The 23,868-nt window shown below is 37.5% G+C and overlaps 1 protein-coding gene across 5 annotated transcripts in view; it reads left to right on the top strand.

The window, feature by feature from the left end:
* The window catches only part of HS3ST5 (heparan sulfate-glucosamine 3-sulfotransferase 5), a 286,511-nt gene that overhangs the window by 151,953 nt on the left and 110,690 nt on the right, over positions 1-23,868 (top strand). For 3 of the 5 annotated variants that reach the window (XM_001148910.6, XM_016956193.4, XM_063813365.1), the window contains exon 3: positions 21,796-21,907. The gene's annotated coding sequence lies outside the window, so the exon portion shown is untranslated. The remainder of the gene's footprint in view (positions 1-21,795; positions 21,908-23,868) is intronic. The other 2 variants (XM_016956194.4, XM_054686194.2) reach the window with 1 other exon arrangement.

The following is a 23,868-nucleotide window of genomic DNA, read 5'->3' as shown; positions in this document are numbered from 1 at the left end:
CTCTGGAACTGTGAAGCAAGGGTAAGCTTAGTAACAGGAAGATTGATTAAGAGCAACTACACACCCCCCATCTCCCACTCCTCCATGTAGCTGGGAAACTGAAGTTTTGTTCCATGACTAGAGAAAAACAGAGTCAATGAACTTGGAATAATTAGGCAGAAGAGTAAACAAAGTACCAAACTGAAAATGGTGCATTTAACTAAGAGTTTAGCTACAGAATGTTGAGACTCGCAGCTTTCTTCCTCACTGGACTTAGAGAATCCTGGCAATCACATTTCTTGAGGAAGGATACTCAATCAGTTTTCTTTGGGGAATTTGGTCAGTTCAAAATGAAAAACCTAAGGATACTAAGATCAGGGATTCCCTAAGGAAACAGCCCAGCCAGATCACCCTGGAATGAGAGCACAATTGACCCATTTCTTGCACACTCACAAGTTCTTTATTCAAAAATGAGTAGATAACAGTGGATCAACACATGCTTCAGGAAGGCATCTAATTTGACAAACAAAACCAGACCGAAACACCTTGCAGGAAACAGAGACTATGTGAAGAGATAAGATACTGCCTCAGTGGAAAAAGAGTATGGTATAAAAGAGGCACATTCAGAAAACAAAAGAAAAATATGCATGGAAATTAAAATTATAATAGAGGAAATGGAAAACTAAATATAAAAGTAAAGATATAGTTGAGGCATTTTTCCAGCAAATATAGCAAAATAATAAAGAGATGGAAAATAGCAGAGATTTTTAAAAATTAGTCCAAGGATCCTATTTCTGAATAATAAGAATTCTCCAGTATGAGAATTTTTTTTAATGGAGGAGAAAAATAATCAAAGGAATATTCTCAGAATTAGAGAACAAGAGCTTCCCAACTGAGAGGACCATGAAGTGCCCAGCACACTGAATAAAAATAGACCACATTTATTAGGAAATTTTACAACACTGAGGACAAAGAAAAATCTTAACGAATTCTAGAGCAAAAATTCAGATTTCATAAAGTGGATAAAGTATCAAATCATGTCAGACTTCTCAATAGCAATACAAGGTAAATTCAGAAGAAAAAATATTTCTAACCTAAATCTATACTAAATGGTATTATTGATCATTTCAGAAGGTAGAAATATCTCACAATATCATGTTTTTATATACATAAGATTCAGAAAATTTTACCTTATATACACCCTTTCTCAAGAAGCCCTTACAGGATGTACTTCACCAAGCAGGAGAGAAACAACAACAAAACAAATAGAATATATATGATTTAAGGAATCAAGAAATATGAGATTTAATCCAAGAGAAAGCATGGAGAATCCTAGGATGACGTCTGTGCGTCAGCTAGTTTTGAATGGAAACAGGCAGAAGGCTCTAAGAGATTTCTCCAAAAGAGGGAAATTAACAGAAAACCTAATGCTATGTGACTCAGATGAGAATGGTACTACATGGCAATAATACTGTATTAATAATAGTCATAATAATCACTACTGACCCAATTATACTGAGAGAATAGGATGACAGAAAGTGCTTCCATGGTAAGTGTAGGGAGAGTGTGAAAAAGAACGAAAGCCGTTTCCTCCAAGAGTGACACCAATAATCAATGCCTAAAGCCAAAATTTCAAGACCTACTTGAAAGTAATAAAAGCATGATATTAATAAAGATAATAAAAAATGCCATAATATTCAGCTCGAAGAATTTAAGTAGTTGCTTCTGGGGAGCTGAAAATGGTGTTGGAGGAGACAGGGAGCTCCTGTTTTCCATAATAAGCCCTGTAGCTCTGTCTCTTTAAGATACGTTCATTTGTTACCTTGAAAAAATAGAGACCAAATGTTTTTAAAACCTTGCGTAGACTTAGTTTTCTGGGAGTTTACACCCCAACAGTGAGACAGATATGATACAGTTATATAAACATGTAACTATCAATTGTGCTAAATGCTATGGCAGAAATTTTTTGTTCAAAATTGTATAATCCCTTATAAAAAGAGATGTGGCTTAGTGTAGAGGGAGGCCAAAATAATTTTCCCTGAGAGAGTGACATCCTCGCACCTTATGGGATAAGTGTTGACTTACCCCATCTGAGCCTTCAGCTTCTATGGCGTCTGCTATGCTGTATTAGTTAGCTCAGGCTGCCATAACAAAGTATGCAGATATGGCAGGTTCTGTTGCAGACCACCATGATAAAGTGAGTCACATGAATTTTTTTGGCTTTCCAGTACATATAAAAGTTAAGTTTACACAATGCTATGGTCTATTGAATGTGTAATAGCAGTATGTCTAAAAAATGTACATACTTTAATTAAAGGTAATCTATTGCTAACGATCATCTGCACCTTCAGTGAGTCCTAATCTTTTTGCTGGTGGAGGGTCTTGCCTTGAGGTTGATGATGGCTGACTGGTCAGGTCTGTGGTCGCTGAAGGTTGGGTGGCTGTGGCAATTTCTTAAAATAAGACAACAGTAAACTTTGCCACATCGATTGACTCTTCCTTTCATGAAAGATTTATCTGTAGCATGTGATGCTATTTGATACACCTTTCACCCAGGGTAGAACTTCTTTCAAAACTCAAGTCAGTCTTCTCAACCCCTGCTGCTGCTTTGTCAACTAGGTTTATGTAATGTTCTAAAACCTTTATTGTCATCTCAACAATGTTCACAGCATCTTCAGCAAGAGCAAATTTCATCTCAAAAATCCACTTTCTTTGCTCATTCATAAGAAGCAACTCCTCATCCATTCAAGTTTGATCATGAAATTGCATCAATTAAGTCACATCTTCAGGCTCCACTTCTGTTTCTAGTGCTTCTGCTAATTTCCACCATAACTGCAGTTACTTCCTCTGCTGAAGTCTTGAACCCCTCAAAGTCATCCATGAGGGTTGGAATCAACTTCTTGCAAACTCTCATTAATGTTGATATTTTGAACTCCTCCCATGTATCATGAATGTTCTCAATGGCATTTGTAATGGTGACTACTTTCCAGAAGATTTCTAATTTATTTTGCCCAGATTCATCAGAGGAATCACTGTCTATGGCAGCTATAGCCTTATGAAATGTATTTCTTAGTTAATAAGACTGGAAAGTCAAAATAACACCTTGATCTATGGACTGCAGAATGAATGTTGTGTTAGGAGGCATGAAAACAAGATTAACCTCCTTGTATATCACCGTCAGAACTCTTGGGTGACTAGGTGTATTATCAATGAGCAGTGATCTTTTGGAAGGAATCTTTTTTTCTGAGCAGTAAATCTCAACAGTGGTCTTAAAACACTTAGTGAACAATGCTATAAACAGATGTGCTGTCATCCAGGCTTTGTTGTTCCATTTATAGAGCTCAGGCAGAGTAGATTTGGCATAATTCTCAAGGGCTCTAATATGTTCAGAATAGTAAATGAACATTGGCTTCAGTGTAAAGTCATCAGCTACTATGGCTTCAAAATAAAGTCATTAGCCCCTAATACGAGAGGCAGTCTAGTCTTTGAAGTTTTGAAGCCAGGCATTGTTTTCTCTCTAACTATGAAAATCCTAGATGACATCTTTTTCCAATAGAAGGTTGTCTTGTCTACATTTAAAATTTATTGTTTAGCATAGCTACCTTCATTAATTATCTTAGCTAGGTCTTCTGGATAATTTGCTGCCGCCTCTATGTCAACATTTGCTGCTTCACCTTGAATTTTATGTTATGGAGAGACCTTCTGTTTTTAAACCTAATGAACCAACCTCTGCTAGCTTTAAACTCTTCTCCTGCAGCTTCTTCACGTCTCTCAGCCTTCATAGAATTAAACAGTTAGGACCTTTCTCTAGATTAGTCTTTATCTTAGGGGAAGGTTGTGGCTGGTTTGATCTTCTCTCCTGACTAATCAAACTTTCTCCATATTGGCAATAAGGCTGTTTCACTTTCTTATTATTCATGAGTTCACCAGAGTAGCAATTTTTAATTTCCTCAAAGAACTTTTTGCTTTGCTTGCACAACTTGGCTAATTGTTTGGTGGAAGAGGCCTAGTTGTTGACCTCTCTTGGCTTTTGACATGTCTTTCTCGTTAAGTTTAATCATTTTTAGCTTTTGATTTAAAGTGAAAGATATGACTCTTTCACTTGAATACTTAGAGGCCACTGTATGGTTATTAAGTGGTCTAATTTTAATACTAATGTGTCTCACAGAATAGGGAGGCCCAAGGAGAGGAAGCGAGATAGGGGGAATGGCCAGTGATTGGAGCAGTCAGAATACCCAACATTTATTGATTAAGTTCTCTGCCTTATATCAGTATGGTTCATGGTTCCCCAAAATAATTACAATAGTAACATCAAAGATCACAGATCACAGCTTGGGGCAAAATAGGGAGACCCTGTCTCTACTAATAAAAATTAGTTTGGCAAGGTAATGTGTGCCTTTAGCCCCAGCTGCTCAGGAGGTTGAAGCAGAAGAATCTCTTGAGCCTTGGAGTTTGAGGCTGCGTGAGCTGGGATTGCACTACTGCGTTCCAGCCTCAGTGACAGATCAAGACCCTTTCTCAAAAAAAAAAAAAAAAGAAAAGAAAGAAGAAAAAGACACCGATTATTATAACAGATATATTAATAATGAAAAAGCTTGAAATATTGTGAGAATTACCAAATTATGACACAGAGACATGAAGTGAGCACCTGCTGTTAGAAAAATGGCACAGTAAACTTGCTTGATGGAGGGTTGCCATGAACCTTCAATTTGTAAAAAATGCACTATCTGTGGAGTGCAATAAAGTGAAGCAGAATAAAGCAAGGTACGCCTGTATCATAAACTGGGTGGCTTAGACAACAAACATTTATTTCTCACATTTCTGGAAGCTGAAAGTCCAAGATCAGGGTGCCAGCAGGGTCGGGTTCTTGGTGAGGTCTGTCATCCTGGTTTTTGGACTTCTTGCTGTGTCTTCACATGGCAGAAGGAGGGAGAGAAAGCTCTCTGGGGGAATTTTTATGAGGGTACTAATTCTATTCATGAGGGCTCCACTCTCGTGACCTAATTATTTTCCCCAAAGCTCAATGCATTATATCAGGGGCTAGGATTTCAACATATGAGTTTGGGGGAGGGGCACATTCAGTCCATGACATTCTACCCTTTTCCCCTCAAAACTCATGCCTATTTCATATACAAAATACATTCATTTCATCCCAACAGCCCCAGAAGTCTTAACTTTTTCCAGCTTCAACTCCTAAGTCTAAAGTCCAGGACATCATCTAAATATCATCTAAATCTGATTTGGGTGAGTCTCAAGGAATGATTCATCTTGAGGCAAAATTCTTCTCCAGCTATGAACCAGTAAAACCAAATATGTTATGTGCTTCCAAAATACAATAATGGGACAGGCACAGGATACACATTCCCATTTCAAAAGACAGAAATGGGGAAGAAAGGGATGACGAGTCCCAAGCAAGTCCAAAACCTATTAAGGCAAACTCCATAAGACTTTAAGGCTGGAGAATAATCATCTTTAGCTCTGTACTCTGCCCTCCAGACCCACTGGGTCAGCAGTCCCACCTTTCGGCCCCACCGGGGTAGCAATCCTGTCCCCATGGTTCTACCTGGCAGGGAATGAGCCTCCACAGCTTCGGACAGAGATCTTATTGCCTATTGAAAACAAGGCAATGGCCCCTCATTTTGAAACCAGGGAAGCAGCCCTGATAATTTCTAAATCGCTTTTGGCCTCTTTCTTCCCTTGAAAAATAGACCCTGTTCATAGTGAAATATCTCTATGGTCACATCCTGTGAAATCCCAGAAGTCTGATGCCTTCATTTTTTTCCATCTCTTTCTCTTTTAGTTCAGATTGGCAGTTGCTTTGCTGGGGTAGTTAATTAAGTCCATGGTTCATACCCATACTAATCTCCTTACTGAACAGTCTCTTGGCCATATCTACAGTACTGTCTTCTGAACATGGTTTCTCATTTTTTGCCATATGGATGAGCTGAGAATTTTCCAAATCACTTAGTTCTAGTTCCTTTTTGCTTAATAATTCTGTCTTCAAGTCATTTTTCTCTACTTACATTTTACTATAAGCAGTCAGGAGCAACCAAACCACTGCTTAAACACTTTGCTTAGAAATCTTCTCAGCTAGAGGCGGGAGAATGGCGTGAACCCGGGAGGCAGAGCTTGCAGTGAGCCGAGACTGTGCCATTGCACTCTAGCCTGGGCGACAGAGCGAGACTCCGTCTCAAAAAAAAAAAAGAAAGGAAAAAGAAAAGAAATCTTCTCAGCTAAATATCCTATAAATATCCTATTTCATTACTTGCAAATTCTACCTTCCACAAGGCACTAGAACATGAACACAATTTAGGCAAGTTCTTTGCTGCTTTACAACAAAGCTCACTTATTTTCCATTGTTTAATAACATATTCCTCATTTTCAGCTAAGACCTCATCAGAATGGCCATTTTTACTATCTGTGTTTCTACTAACACTCTGTACATGATTATCTGTGTATTCTCTAATAAGATGGAAACTTCCTCTACATCTCTCCTTTTTCCTTCCTGAGCACTCATCAGAATCTCCTTTAAAAATCCCTTTATGATCATCTCAGTTTCTTAGAGCAAGCACTTCAGAATTCTTCCTACCTCTACTTATTACCCAATGCCCACTTCACTTCCACATTTGTAGGTGTTTGTTACGATAGCACCTCACTTCTTGGTACCAGTTTCTGTGTTAGTCAGGACTCTCCAGAGACACAGAACCAATAGGAGATTATATATGTATATAAAATGAGGAATTGGCTGTATTAGTCCATTTTCATGCTGCTAATAAAGACATACCTGAGACTGGGCAATTTACAAAAGAAAGAGGTTTAATAGATTCCTAGTTCCACATGGCTGGGGAGGCCTCACAATCATGGTAGAAGGCAAAGGCACATCTCACATGGCAGCAGACAAGAGAAGAAAATGAGAGCCAGGCAAAAGGGGTTTCCCTTTATACAACTATTAGATCTCATGAGACTTATTCACTACCATAAGAATAGTGTGATGGAGACTGCCCCTGTGGTTCAATTAGCTCCCACTGGGTCCCTTTCACAACTTGAGAGAATTATGGGAGCTACAATTCAAGATGAGAGTTAGGTGGGAACACAGCTAAAGCATATCATTGGCTTATGAGATTATGGAGGTTGAGAAGTCCCATGATCTGCCATTTGCAACCAGAGACCCAGGAAAGCCAGTGATGTAATCCCAGTTTGAGTCCAAAGGCCTGAGAACTAGAGGAGCCAATGGTGTAAATCTCAGTCCAAGGGCAGAAGATGAACAATATCCTAGCTCAAGCAGGCAGGCAAGAAGGGGACAAATCCTCTCCTACTCAATTTTTGTTCTATTCAGACCCTTAACTAATTGGATAATGTTAACCCACACTGAGTAGGGCCATCTGTTTTACTGAGTTCACCAATTCAAATGTGAGTCTCATCTGGGAAGACCCTCACACACATACCTAGAAATTATATTTCACCTGGGTATCATTTGGCTTAGTCAAGGTGACAGTAAATCACAGGCTGGTATAACTGGAGGATGCCACCTGGAATGTGCTGTTTAATAATAATGACAAGCTTAGCCCCTGTAACCACATGTAGGATAATATTCACCTGGGATAACCTTTACGGTCTTTGTTCATGGAGATTAATTCCACTGATTCTACTGCAGGAATAACCACCTAGAATTACAGACTGGGAGAACCTAAAGGTCTTCAATGCTCTAATCTTCCTATACTCTCCTTTTGCAGACAGGAAAACTTAGCCTCCAGGAGGTTTAATAATCTGCTTAAGGTATCAGAGCTATTTAATTCTAGGGACAAAGCAAGAACTCGAATCTTCAGGTTTATTTTCTATGACTATTCTCTAGAATTTTTTCCTCTTAACCTGACCTTTTAAAGAAAGCAGTTATCTCAGCATTGCCCAACAACAGAAAACTTTAAATTTCTTTTTTCAATGATGAAAGAAAACATTGCAAAAAATGATTACTTTTTCTACTTGAGTATTCCATTATTGTCTAAATGTAGAACCTGATAGCAGCTTAGGGATGATCAATCTCTTCTTTACAAAATAAGTAGTTTATATTTTATACTCATAAATAATTATGTGAAACACTAACAGTAATAACTTGTTACAATATTTCCAAGAATTCCTATAAATATGGCAATATATATGACTTGCATACATTCTCAATCTGTTTTAAATAGTGGCTTTGCATTTACTATGAATGCTTATATTTTAATAGTTTTAATCTTATGTTAAAAAAACACATGATCATATCTTAAAATATAAAGCTAAGGAAACATATAAGGAAATATCTCTCCTTCAGAAAACTTTGCAATTCAAGATAGTCTGTGTGTGTGTGCGTGCGTACACACACAGACACACATACTCACATACACACACTTCCCTCAATTCCCTGAAAAAAGAATATTCATGAGTCAGGAAGTCTATTTTTGCCAGAAAACAAAGCACTCTTTTAAAAGGTTCATACTGCTGCACCAGAACTCCTTGACATTTTAGTAATGTCTAAAATGGCCAAATCTACAACATTTTGAAATCTTGGCATAGGTCATGATACCATGTACTCTGGTGTTCTTCAGGATTTCCTACCACACCAATAGCAGCTTAATACAAGGTTAGAGAACAAGGCTGTTTTTACTAACAAGAGCATGTTACAGGCGTTATTTTTTTCTTTGTGATAAGGAAGCTTTGTAATAACTAGGTCAGACTATATTTCTGATTTTGAGATTCAATTTGGAAAATTCCAAGAAATACTTATAATATCCCAAAGAATAATTTAGAGTTGTGTAAACTTCGTGGTTCATTGTCTCTTCAGAACAGGAATTCTCAGTTATATGTAAGAAAATAACATATAGATGTAATGACCATTGGAAAATATATTAAGCCACATTGTATCTATGAAATTTCATTATGGGCAACATCAGATATCTATGGTTTGGGTGATTCAGGAAAACAATAACTTAAAAATATATCTTTTGTGATTGTCACAATGTTCCCCGGGTCACACAGATAGAGGGATAGGATTCAGGTTCGTCACCTTGAGTCTGTGTTCTCCTCTGCAGTGGTAACTCTGATAATGTGATGGCCAGGATGAAGATCTGGAAAGATCAAGAAATCCCTGAGGAACTACTTTTGGAAAAGTGCATCAGAAGAATAGCTTGACTACAGAGAGAGTTTTAACAGTTCTTCAAATCCAATACACATTTAACCTAGATATGCACATTGAATCTCTAAATTACTGAGGTCAAAATATTGCAAGAACCCTGCTAAGGTGGCAAAAGTTACTGCAGCAAGTGTGACAGTGAATCATGCAGTTAAAGCACAGAAACTGAACGTGTTTGGTTGTTATTGTCCTTGATAGGTTAGCTCTGAGGGATACCTGCTATGAACTGAATTGTGTACCCCAAAATTCATATGTTAAAACCATACGTCAGCAATGTATTTGGAGATAGAGCTTTTAGGAAGTAATTAAGGTTAAATGAAGTCATGAGGATGTGGTCCTAATCTGATAGATTGGCAGCTGTATTGGAATAAAGATAGAAATGTCTCCACAATCATACACCAAGGTAAGGCCATGGAAGCACACAGTGAAAAAGCACACAAGTTCAAGTCCCACGATAGGCCGTCTGCAGGCTGAGAAGCCGGGAAGCCAGCAGTGGCTCAGTCCAAGTCCCAAAACCTCAAAAGCAGGGAAGCTGACAGTGCAGCCTTCAGTCTGTGGCTGAAGGCCGGAGAGCCCCTAGCTACCACTGGTGTAAGCCCAAGAACTTGTGGGCATTAGGAAGAGGGCCCTCATCAGAACCAAACCATGCTGCCACCTTGATCTTGGACTTTCAAGCCTCCAGAATGATGAGAAAATAAATGCCTATTGTTTAAGCCACCCAATCTATGGCATTTTGTTATGGCAGCCCAAGCAGAGAAAGACCTCACCAGCGTGACATACATTGGGAGACAGGAGTGTTGAAGCAATATTTGCATTATGTGCAATACAGGATTCCCATGTCCAGAGTTAGAGAGCAGTATTGTGATGGTTAATATTAAGTGTCAACTTGATTGGATTGAAGGATGCAAAGTATTGTTTCTGGATATATCTGGGTGTTTCTGGGTGTTGCCAGAGGAGATTAATATTTGAGTCAGTGGACTGAGAGAGGAAGACCCACCTTCAGGAAGCCCCATCCTCAATGTGGGTGGGCACCATCCAATCGGCTGCCAGCACAACTAGAAAAAGCAGGCAGAAGAAGGTGGAAGAAGATGACTTGCCGAGTCTTCTGGCCTTCATCTTTCTCTTCTGCTGGATGCTTCCTGCACTCAAACATCAGACTCCATGTTCTTCAGCTTTTGGACTCTTGGAGTTACACCAGTGGTATGCTAGGGGCTCTCCGGCCTTCAGCCACAGACTGAAGGCTGCACTGTCAGTTTCCCTGCTTTTGAGGTTTTGGGACTTGGACTGAGCCACTACTGGCTTCCTGGCTTCTCAGCCTGCAGATGGTCTATCGTGGGACTTGAACTTGTGTTTGTGTGAGTCAATTCTCCTTAATAAACTCCCTTTCCTATTAGTTCCATTCCTCTAAAAAAAAAAAAAAAAAAAAAAAAAAAACCCTGACTAATACAAGGGTTTACAAGAGACCAAGGTTCAAAATCCAAGGAAATTTTGAGGCTGTGGAACAGAGTCACTGACTAAGCAGTATTGAACCAGTATTTAGCATAGTAAGTAAATTTGGAATTAAACTAGTTAACTTCCTTCTACAAGTTGCAAGATTTTAATTAAGCTGCTTAACTCCCTCATTGTAACTTGGGTACTTTATGAATCCTACCACAGAGATAATAATGCCTTTGTCACATAGTTGTTGTGAGGATTAAATGATTAAATATTAAATGATTAGTATTTAGCACAGTGTCTGGCATATGCTCACATCTCAGTGAATTGGTAACTACATACAGCTGCCAAAGTTAGAGAATGTGAGGTCTGAATTGCATTTGTTTATTCATACCCCAAATAATTATTGCTTGCTTACTATCTGCCAGGCAAGATTTTAGGTGCTAAAGATACAGCAGTGAGCAAAACAGAAAAACAAACCTGTTTAAAAACCTACCTTCATGGAGCTTACATTCTGGAGTTCTGAGGGTAATGACAAAATCAGGAGTTGGCAGGCTCCCAGCTATGTACCGTATCCTAAAAGGTCTTGCTCTGGGCAACTCATACAGTCCTTGACTGGGAGTGGCTACCTATATGGAAAAAGAGACAAAGAAAATGTATGCTGTCAAATAGCTTGTCACATATATGGTATTACTGTTTTCCTTTTTTTTCAAAAATGCATGAAGGACTCTTGACATGGCATTTTGTTAAAAGCTACTTGTCACCCTTCTTTTTTTTTTTAACCCCCTCAAGCCAACTTTTCCCAACTCCAGGAAGAACCAGGAAGAGAAGCTATCACCCTTATTTTCTAAAGGCTTCCTTCTCCCTCATCTCTCCCCTTTGAAAAGAAAGGCTTTATATAAAGCCAGCTTCCTTAGCCTAAACAGAAGTATACCTTGATCTGTTCATTGTCCTGCAATGTTTTGCTTGCTCTCTTGAACCTTGTCTCTGAAAGATTTCAGCCTAACACAAAAGAAAACAGGTGTTAAAACACTTTGGGGAATTAAAACTTCACAATGACACATTTCTGAGAGGGCCCCTGCCCAGTTGCACACTCCCTTTCTTAACTTTCATGGAAGCCTGTCTAGGGCAGCTCTGGGAACCTTTTAGTGTTCCTATGTGTGTATTTTCCCTTGTCACCATTCATCTTTCCTTTGGATTAAGAAGGCAAGTTAAAGTAGTGAACTTTTGCTGCATAAATAATTAGAGACTAGATTTTGCTTTGTTTTGTGGCCATTTACTATGTACTTTGTGATGTTTGTCATTCTTTTCTAACCCATGTGCAGGGCTGATAGGTAAATGGATTTGGTAGTGAATAATAAACCAGTTTTCACATCTAAAACCCATTCACCAAGAGATGTCTCTGTGGTGAGAGTGTGGCAAAACAGGTTGTTCTTTTGTTGCTTTAGAAATATGCCTGATTTTCCTGTATTATTTTGGGGTAACCTTTGTTCATGTATATAGAATCCAGTCAGAGCAGCTAAGTGAAGCATTGGTGTCAGTTGCCTATCCTTGTATGCTTAAATCAAAGAAAGCCAAAAACTGTTAAGAGCAAGTCTTTTAGCAAAATATCAATGAATAAGCAATTTTGGTAAATAAATAATCAGTAGAAACAATGCTGAATGCTGAAAGCAAACTGCACTTATTCCAAAAAATTTTCATGTTTAAACACAGTTTTGAATTCCTTTTCCTCTTCTCATATAAATGCATAAACATACTACTTTTTCTCAGCTATGAAAAAACATTCTTATTTCAGTAAATTTCCTTCTCTTAGGTTTACTATATGGATCATGGAAAAGGTATAATTTTACAGAGTTTGTTGCTTTTCATGTACATTTATAAGTTTATAGTACCAAATAAATATAGCCTTTCAAATAACAAACAAACTCTTACAAAAGGAAATTCTTCCTTCATAACTAGAACACCTCTCACAGGACTAAGTCTTTTGTTAGTAAGATAAATTCCAGAAATGGATTTCAGAATAAAGACCTCAGTGTTTGTTTTTATTCTTGTGAAACCAATAAAGTGCTGACAAAGAGTGCTATAATATGCCATCATACTTTAGAAATAATGCACATTTAAGAGTGTTCTTTATTGCCTTCTGAGAGTTGGATATTGCTAACCTTAGCCACACTACCACAGAAGATGCTTTGCTTTGCATTAGCAAAAGCAGGGTGGTTGATCCATTTGAGCGCCACTTGAATATTACATACACACTTAAAAAATGTCAAGACTTTAGGAACACTGGAGTGATTATCATTCTGTGGCATTATGTTCCCATAGGTTTAAGTCTGAAATACACTGAATTTAAAGGAGGAAAAGGTATGGCTATCGTAATGTATGTTTCCATTGTTCTTCATATCATTTATTTCCTAACAAATTGCAACCCATCTCAAAAGGCCTAACTATTTCAAGGGTTATTCTTGTGGATAAAAAAAATGCAAGATTATTTTGATACATACTTGCCTTCTTGAATCTGGATGTCAAAATGTATGATACTACCCATTCAAACTACGGTAGAACTGCATTGCAATTCTGAGGACGGGAGAGGGAAATGGGATAGGGAAATACAAATTAATTTTCAAGCCCTGGTGAAAGGACTAAGAATGTGAAGGAAATGCAGGTTGCACAGATGACTGAAAACAGGAAATGGGTAGGGAGTTTGTTGCTAAAATGCTCTGCTTAAGAGCTCTTAGGGCTTAAGAGCAGGATTCCCAACTCTGGCTGCAGAATCACCTGGGGAGCAGACCAGTTCTTGGGAGTGACTCTCATCTAAGCTAAGGCTACATAAAAGAACGGGAATATAGGACATAAAAATAGATTTATACCCCAGAGCCTTTCTCTATGCTTTTTAGAACACCTATACTGCATGTGTTCAACAATTATACCTTGCCTTGTTTTTGGGGGGATAGCGTGGGGTGAAGAGGTAGATTTTTTTAGAACCATTTACCCTGAGTAGGCATTCAGTAAATGCTTTGTTGCCAATCTGACTCCATTTCCAGCCGCAACCCCATGGAGTTGAGTTGAATGACATCTAAACCTGTAGGTAAGCATGCATGTATACATAACCCTTGTTGTGAATGAAAAGCAAAATTAGTTCTTTCAAAAATGTTAGCTTGGCTCGGATTAGAGATAAAAATAAAAACTATAGGTTTCTGCCAATGATACAAGTGGCTTTTTCCTACAAGGTACCCATTTTTATTTTCGACAGCATTTGTCTTTCTTGAGAAAGTCCTTCATTCAAGGACCACATTGCAACCGTGGATCATTTATGTATAACTTGGTAGATGATAGACATTGGAAATTACCGTGACAGGTGTTTTCACATTGTTTCTGCTGATCTGAGAAAAAGCACATTGCCAGAAAAGAGTGTGGAGAACTCAAATTCCTCAGAATCAATTTGAAACAGTCTTTTGAAATAAGAACTGCTGTAAAGAAGCATTTTGGAAAGGGGTGGGGGTGGGGAGAACAGTTCTTGAGATGAAAATACAGTTCAGTAAAACAAATTTATTTATTGATGGAGACTATATATACACTGTGCTTTAATTTATTCATCATTATTATTGCCTTGAAATTGTTTTTTGTTACCATTCATATAATGGCCTCAGGAGGCCCAGAAGAGAGCCAATGAAAACAATTCTGTGGGTGTTACTAGTGAAATATTTCATTATACTTCAAGATAAGACATAAGAATATACTAAAGAGACAAAGGAATACCAAAAGCTGAAGACTAAAAAATACAGAGAAAGAATGTCTTTTTTATACAATGGCCCATCAGTGCTAGCACTAATCTGTAAAACCAGTAGCAGTTGTATTAAGTAATTTATGTGGGAATAACAATTGTTTTTATATTACTTTTGCTGTGGACGATAACATTCTGTAAGCTCGTCATATTTTTAATCTTGACTTAAGAAAAACACTGCTGTGGCAATTATTAAAATAAGAGTTCCATTTATCTTTGTGCAAGTAGCTTCTTCTCTTCCTCCTGTGTCCTCCTCCCTCACGTGCCCTCCCCTACCTGACTCCATCCCTCCTCCCCCTTAGCCAAAGGCATTTGTGAAATATAGAAGCAGTTATGTCATGCTGTTATTTTGGGTATTCTTAATAAATGCTTACTGTATTTCAGAGGTGGTCTGAGGAGGTCAGCTAATGCAATTTCACTTTGATTACTTATTTGAATTTTGGATGTAAAGAACCCTGAACCAATTCCCTGAATCTGTCATAATCATAATTTAGTTATCTACAGCTGCTTCATTAGATTTAAGTCTCTTTCAAGAGGATATTGATTATTCCAGTTCTTTATTATATAATAACAATATTCATAAGATGCCCTGTTCTCCATCTTCATTTGCTTGACCCACTAATGGGTACTGGTTTCAAATTTTCTTTTCCAATCACAACGTCCCCTTTAAAGTTCTGTGATTATAGTGACATGGCAATATCAAGTAACACCTTTAGCTACTTCAGGTGTTATACATTGGATTTCATAAATTCTGCCCCTTTCAATACATCAATACACCTTTGCTGTTACCATTAGAAGTCTGTATCTTAAACTCAAATCTTAGCATGGCATTCCAGAGCTTAACATCCTTCATTGCTCCTATTATCTACCTTGCACTTTTCTTTTTTCTTTTTTTGACAGTCTCGCTCTATCACCAGGCTGGAGTGCAGTGGCGTGATCTTGGATCACTGCAACCTCCACCTCCCGGGTTCAAGCAATCCTCCTGCCTCTGCCTCTTGAGTAGCTGGGACTACAGATGCAAGCCACCATGCCCAGCTAATTTTTGTATTTTTAGTAGAGATGGGGTTTCACCATGTTAGGCAGGATGGTCTCGATCTCTTGACCTCGTGATCTGCATGCCTCGGCCTCCCAAAGTGCTGGGATTACAGGAGTGAGCCACCGTGCCCGGCCTGCATTTTTCTTTATAGAGATAGGTGGTATGAGAAAAGTCTTAAACCAAAATGAGAAACTTGTTCCAGCTAAATGAAATAACCAAATGGGAACATTAATGTTAACCCATATCAACTTAGGTAAGTAATTTTTTAAAATGTGGTTATATTTGACAGTTTGTATTATTGCCAAAAAGAAAAAAGAAACACATTCATCATGTATGAACTTATCACATAAATGATTCATTAATCTTTTTAAAGGAGTTTTTTTGAGAGCATCTAGAATATTCCAAGCACTGGTCTAAGCTGTGGAGATTAACAGTAAAAAAATAGACATTGTCTTAGCCCTTATGCTGCTTACACTCTGGTGGGGGTACAGGCCAGTAAAGAGATAATTGCATCACTCTGTAATAGGGACTTTGATTGGAGAGAACAGGATTGTAAGGATCTAGAGAAAGGGCACCTGGAAAAAGAACTGCCAGAGAAATCTTCCTGAGGAAAGTGACATCCAAGCTGAGACTGAAGAGGAGAAATCAGCCAGGCTGGTTGGGATAGTGATCTAGGCAGAGGAGCAAAGCCCAGAGTATTCAAGGCATTGAAAGCAGCTCTGGATGAATGAATGGGCCAGGCAGGGTGGAGTGGGAACAGATGAAGCTGGGGAGCAATTAGGACCCCAGTCACGCAAGGTCACAATCAGGGGGAGGGGCAGTTTGGGGGATCCAGAGAGGTCTTTGAAGTGTTGACTTGAGGTGCCTATAGGTATCCAAGCAAGATTTCCAATAGGCAGAGTCTACATTGCCAATAAACAAAGCATTTGATTTTGTTTTTGGGTTTTTTGTTGGTTTGCTTGTTTGTGTTTTTGTTTTGTTTTGTTTGAGATGGAGTCTTGCTCTGTTGCCCAGGCTGGAATGCAGTGGTGTGATCTTGGCTCACTGCCACCTCTGCCTCCCGGGTTCAAGTGATTCTCCTGCCTCAGCCTCCTGAAGAGCTGGGACTACAGGTACCCGCGACTATGTCCAAGTAATTTTTATATTTTTAGTAGAGACAGGGTTTCACCATGTTGGCCAGGCTGGTCTTGAACTCCTGACCTCAGATGATCCACCCGCCTCAGCCTCCCAAAGTGCTGGGATTACAGGCATGAGCCACCGTGCCCAGCCAGCACTTGATTTTGAAATTTATAATTTAGTAGCTACATTTAATTAAGAAGTAGCTCAATTTCTTGAGATTCCTTGGCTAGTTTATTAGAAATTTCTTTGACTTATCTCTTATTACTAATTTATAATTCACTTAGTTCTATATCTGTAGCTCCCTTTCTCAACAAATTTCAGAATTATGTGCTTAAAAATATTTTATTGATGAGTTAAGTAATTACTCATTTTTAATTTCTTTGTACTTTTTTCAACTATAAGTTGACATAATTTAAAATGTTGTGGCCTGCCATAAGAAGTGCAAAATCGAGAATATAAAATAGATTGTAGCATTACATTAAAAGAGTGGATTCTGTGGAAGTTTAATTCCCCATGCTTGTCAAAAGTTGTTAAAACATTGCTAGCCCTTTTTGAATGTAAAATGTGGGCAGACATGTACTAATATATCAAAAAATGACACTTTGTCAAAGAAGGCTTTCATGGAAGAATGTTCTGAATAAAATGTTTTCTTTTAAAAAGAACCCGACCTGTTTAACATTCCAAAGCAAACACAAAAGAACACAAAATGCCTGAACTCACTGCCAGTCACAACAGTTAGTTTCATTTACCCTTTAATACTTTTTTTTATATTCCAAAAATTGTTCCCCAAAAGAATTATCAGTTTTATTTTATGATAACCCTGGCTTGAAGTAAAATAAAAGTAGCTCTGACCCTCCTCAAAATGGATTCTTTTCAGACTTACTAGCACTTCTAATAGTATGATGATGATATAGGTGGCTATGTCTACTGTTAGACTCAATGTAATTATATGTGAAGCAACAATTCCCTTATCTATTAGGAACACTTGCTGCGGTTAACTGCATTTCACTGTCTGACAGATGAAATGCAGAATTAAAATCTCAAACTAGTTTCTCAAAGTTTTCTTTCCCCCCCCCCCCAGTCATTTAAAAATCTTTTAGCCTAGGGGAAGATGGTAGCTGGAAAAGAATGGGAAACCAGATGGCATTTAAAGGCCTTAGCAAGATTTACAAAGCAGATGTGCCTGTATTTTTACCTATTCTAGCTCCTCAAATGGGTCTTCTCTGCTATAATTGCTTTGCAATGGTTCCAATCCTTTGAACCTTCTGAGGATGTCCAGAGTTAAGATAATGTTTGATAGTTGAAATGTTAAACTGAAAATCAATAGATAATTGGCTTTGATTACTACCTAATACTGTCTAATCTAAATAGGAGGAATATTTGTATGTGTTACTCATATTCTTTGCAGAAAACACAGTGAAGCCTAGCTCTTGAGTGGGGATATCGTTCATTGGAAGAAACAGAAACACATGGCAGTTGTGGTAATTGAGATACAGTGTAGCTTAAAGGCATCCTGGAATGCCAACTAATAATGGTATTGTGAAAAGGAAAGAAATATTCTGCACAACTTACTTGATGTGTAAGCTGAGTCTGATTTTACAGCTTTATAGCCTGCTCACAATTAAAATGCCCCAAGGGTTATTGATGGTGTTGGGGGTAGAGATTGTGCAAAGTTTTGAGCTAATGTTAGAGAATGATGGGAACAAATCTCCCCAACTATAGAGGTTTGTTGGAGAATAGAAAGCCCTGGTTTTAATAAAATATTAGAGAATTCTGCATATATTAATATTTGTATAAAAGGACACTAAGATTGGGGGCAACAGGTTTTAATTACTAATAGTCAAGCCAGATGTGTTACCTTTAACTTTTCTTTAATTTACACTATTACTGCAAGGGAGAACTATTTTGTTGTTGTTTGTGGTGGTGGTGGAGGTGGGGGTTACAAGCATCTCACAATTGAGAATGCCTTCCTAGCCCTCTGAGATGGGAGCTGAAGACAATAAGGGGTAGCACTGTGGATTTAGGCTTTGAGTCTTTCCTCCGTAACTTACAAATTATAAGTATGAATTACGTATTCCTTAGTCTCTCCAAGCCTCACTTCATTCATCTGTAAAATGGGCTGAATACAACTTTATTAAGCATTTAGTTCAGTGCCGAATACATATTCAGTACCTAATAAATGATAGCAATCATCATCAATAGACAAATGTGCACAGCTTAGAAGTTTTTCCCACCAAGCACACTAAGGATTGTAGGACATTCATGGATATAGTTTTTTACTGCACCAGGAAACCCCGTCCAAATGGATGCAGGAGTGTTTCAGAATATCCTCAGAATCTATAGACCAGGAAACATTGTTGTACATCACTACCCACTATTTAAACTGTTTGTTTAAATACAAGTTAAAAGCAGAACTTTTGCTTGAAAACACTTTCTGGTCACATTTATTGGACTGACTCATAAGAAATTTTATCACACTGATTGTTACACACTTGTAAATCATTTGCTAAAAGCAGTGGTTTCTCCTAAATGTATTAAGGCCAAAATTAATTTCTTAAACTTACATTGCTTTAAAGTTTAAACAATCATATCCTTAGCTATGAACTATTATTTCCTGGAAGGTTAAACTATATATCCTATGTGCAAAGGAAATGTCAAGGACATATCAATATTTGATTTCATTACACATTAGCTATGCCAGAGACCCTGCAGTCCTACCTAATGTAAACAGCTCACTAGGAGTCCACAACAGAAACCAACAAAAGATGCAAATTGATCCTGCTATATTTTAATATTAAAATTTTACAGCACTTTTTGAACTATTTTATAAATTAATTAATTTCAAAATGGATGAGGCAGTAACATTGAACTTTAGCTAATTATGTTTAAATTAAATATAAGCATTTAAAATAACCATTTTAATTAAATACAAGGTGCAGGCAGCTAATCATTAAAAGTGGAATTGGTAACTTGAGATTTATCATCCTGAAACCACTTGTACCACATTTCTAATGAGTTCTTTCCTCTACTTAAATGAAGGACTAAATTTATTTCCCCAACGTGGCAGCTAGTAAAAGATAACTCTTTCTCAGGTCATGGTTGTCAGTTTGATGTTGAATCAGAGTAAAGAAATCTGTTTTGGTATACTCGCTTTGATCCGAAACAGTATTTACTATTTGCTAATCCATTTCCAACTGACAGTACTGTAGTTCTACAGACACCTAAGAAAAGCCCTAGTAACTGAAACAGCATTTACTACTGCAACAGAAAATAGTTATATTTTGTAAAGGAAATTGATCCTTTTTATAGAGGAGACTCCAAGGAATAAAATCTAAATAATTTTGTGATTAAAATTTTAAAAAATTACATTACAACTTCAAGATTGAGGAATAACACTCAAAAAAACATTTTATAAATTATGGATATATATACTCTATATTTACATTTGTAACAATATACATATATACATACATATATAAATTTGTATTTTTTAAAGAAATCATCAGCTAGTTTTTCTAGTGCGATGTAATTATCATTTAGCATAAACTCTGACACTTAATAAATGTTTGTAAAGTAAGTGAATAAGTGATAAATTTTATAAAATGTCTTTTAAAGGGCTCTCTCTTAAAATCATTTTTTGTTAGCTCTTACCTTCTACTTTAACCTTCTCCATTGAAAGAGCTGATAAAGCTGAAGTGTATCTACTCACAGCTTTGAAGATTGTGTGTTTTTCCCTTATCTGTTGCTTTCCTGTATTCTAGAATTAGTACAAATGTTAAGAATCTAAAAGAGAGCATAACCTCTGGTGACTGAAAGGGCAATTTAAAGGCAAGTTTGCATGTTTTGTTCCTTGAACTAAATACCTGCAATTACTGATTGTCACATTTTTCTTCTGTTGTAAAAACTGAACTAATTGAAGGTATTACCCTTAGGGGACAAGCTCTACAGTATAATGAATGTTGAGTGCCCTCTTGAGTTTAGCATTTTAATTATTTATAATTATAATGATTTCTGTTTATTTGAGAACTTTGGAAATAATTCTAGTTTATCAAACAAATTGAGAAACAAAGTAGTTGAGGCTTTATTTTGTTATGTTTCATACCGAGGTCAGCAGGCTTATGGATATGCCAAGAAGTTCTCACAAGCAAAGGAGCCAGTTTTCTGGGCGTGACTGATATGTGCCATGTTCTAAAATAGCTGGATGTGTTTTTTTCTACTCTCTCTCCGATTTCTCTAGAACGATGTGGGCAATATTGGGGTTGTGAGGTGAAGAGTTGACAAGACCTCAACTGGAAGAAATTGGAAATAATTTATGAAAGTATGTTAATCAGAGAGGAGACACAGTAGACTCAGTAGCTGGCTATTAGCCAAGTGTATAAATTTTTAACACCTTTTTCTTTACTTGAAAGAGATTGTCTGTGTGTGTGTGTGTGTGTGTGTGTGTGTTGTACCCTAAATATATTTGCATATAATAGATCCAAGTAAAAGATGGGTTTCTAGGCCATTATGGACCAAAATAATCTTTTTGTCAACTGCAATTGAATATATATTAGTGAAATGATGTATTAGGGTCCTACAATCTGTTTAGATGTCATATACACTCTTAACAGCAGCCTGAAATAGTAATTAAATATTACTTTTAAAAAAGAGCTTGGCATTGCAGTCTGTTTCATTTTTCTCATCTCTTTCTTTTTTTTTCATCCCACTAATACAACACTTTAGTTTTAGAGCCAAACATGTACTCTGCAGCTAGAGAATTAGAATTTCTGGTAGCTTACATTCAATTTAGGAAGAAGCAGCAACTGCATAATATATCCAAATAGTAGCAAAGGTAAAAATGATTGATATAAATAATCATATAGCTATCAACAGGTCTGGAGATACACAATACATAACATTTTAAAGGAGAATAACTTTAACCACTCTCACCTAAAATTCTCAGCAGCCAGATCAGAAACAAGGTTCTGCTATACAAATGTTATTTAAAAGTCCATGTGGGTAGCTCCCCATTTCCTAGCTCATTTTCTGATCAAGGGAAATTAACAATTACATATTCCAGGGTTAAGCTCAAATGTGATTTCTGCTCTTCCCCTGCAAATTGTTCAATAAAGGACTGGAAGTACTATGAAAAAAGAAAGAGAGAAAGAAATGTTCTTATCATCCACAATATACTTCTCCTTCCAACAGCAAATCTAACCACAGCTGGGAAAAAGCAGCAAAAACAAACAAACAAAAAGACTAATTGGAAAATCACTTTGCCTCCTTGTCCACCCCCAGGTGCTAAAGCAAGGCATAAACCAAAAGGACAGCCAGTAGGTGAGGAGAGGCCATGGAATACCCGCCAACAAGATAATCATCGCTGGAATAATAGGGACCTGTCTGAATGTAGGTATGTGTGCCGAAGACTTCTACATGCTCTCGCAGTCCATTATCTGGCATTCCCTACTTTCATCCGTGTTATATACCTGCCATCTCATCACTCCCAGCCACTCGGAACCCCCTGGTGGCCCTCCAGCAGGAGGTCTTTCTCCTCTCTTGAGCTTCTAAAACACTGTACAAAATCACTTTAAACTGCTTCCTGCTTCAGTGTTGCCCATATAGAAACCTTCCCCGTCAATGAAATGGATTCTTTTTTAAAAATTTTTTTATTGATTTTCTTTTGTGTGTGTTGTTTTTTGTTTGTTTGTGTGTGTGTTTGTTTTTGTCAAGCTGAAGTTATCATGAAACTGATTCTTATTTCCTAAACACAGAGATCCTTTGTCTTTGCTGTTCCAATTATCTGAAATATCTTTCCCAACTACTCTTTGATAGTTTTAGGTCTGTTTACTCTCGAACGCCAAACAAAGTCAAAGGTCACCCACATCACAACAATCTTGCCGATTTCCTCATCCCCATTATTTCCTTTCTTCCAGACTTCTGTAGAACTTGTTGTATACCTCCTCTGATATTTGTTTGACAAGTTCTATCGTGCTTTTTATCCATATGTGCATATATCCTGTGTCCTTGCTATAACAACTGTTTCTTTCTGGAAAAGACAGGATCTGTTGTGTTTTTGTATACCAGAACCCAAGAAGAGGGGAAACCAGCATGTCACCAGCTTCTGTGATGGAGTCAGGCAGCACAGGGAAGTGGCTCAGAGCATGGACTCTGGAGCTAGACTGCCTGCGTTTGAGATCCTGCTCAGCCAATTACTAGCTGGGTGATCTTGGCAAGGTTTTTTGTTAAAACTGTTATGCCTTAATATCTTTAAAATAGGGATAATAATACTATGCATCTCATTGAGTTGTTGTGATTAAATGAGTTGATTAGAACAGTATCTGACACACATTAAACACTCAAAATTATTGCCTACTTACTACTGTGTCTACAGTAATATCCCATCTTAATTTTCTCCATAATGCTATAAAATATATGCATTGTTCCCATCCTCAAAACAGGAACACTGTGTCCCTGGATAAAAATACTAAAGGAAGCAGAATCAGAACTAAAGTTTCTGGTCTTAAACCCTAGGCTGTATCATTCTGAATATTGTCTCACACACATGTGCGCAGTGACCAGTTGCTATTGATAACAATAACATTTATTCCTCTCCAGCCACACACAGTGGCATGTGCCTGTAGTCCCAGCTGCTCAGGAGACTGAGGCAGGAGAATGGCTTGAGCCCAGGAATTTAAGGCCGCAATGAGCTATGATCGCACCACTGCACTTCAGTGTGGGTGACAAAGTGAGACCCTGTCTCAAGAAGAAAACAAATTATTCTTTTCTGTTCTTATAGTTTTAAACTAAAGTATGCTGAGATTTCACTGTTTTATATTAAAAAATAATCAGAAGATGAAATGTTTCCACTTAACTGTAAATACCTTTTTTTAGTGAGCTAATTCAAATTGGATGGAGTCAAACTACTTTTTTTCGGTCTGACTCAGAGGCTAAAATGCAACTCAACAAGTATTTTATGTTTTGGGGCACTGAAGGAAAAGGAGGGAGAAAAACCAAATGGTTATTCCTACCCTAGGGTGTTTTAAATCTAGGTGACTCAGTAATGGAAACACAGCAGAAACATCGAACACAATTTAACCTCTCATTCCTAGGTTCACTGTGAGATTGGTCCTTTTACGGTCCCTCCCTCACCCTGTGTAATAGTGCAGGTTGGATACAGTATCATTGTCTATAAAAAAATAACATTTTAGGATTTGGTGGAATATGCCATTTAAAAGTAAGCTATACAATTTATATGAAGTAGTTTTAAAATTATTTTATTCTATTTGAAATTGTTTTGGAGAATTTACGAAGACCTTCGTTAAATGGAGCATGCCAGCCACTCTTGAAATCTCTTTATTGTCTAGAAAATCA

Source organism: Pan troglodytes, chromosome 5 (genome assembly GCF_028858775.2).
Source record: "Pan troglodytes isolate AG18354 chromosome 5, NHGRI_mPanTro3-v2.0_pri, whole genome shotgun sequence".
Taxonomy (NCBI): domain Eukaryota; kingdom Metazoa; phylum Chordata; class Mammalia; order Primates; family Hominidae; genus Pan; species Pan troglodytes.
Note: the sequence above shows the minus strand (reverse complement) of the source record. Positions and strands in the feature narration are given on the sequence as shown.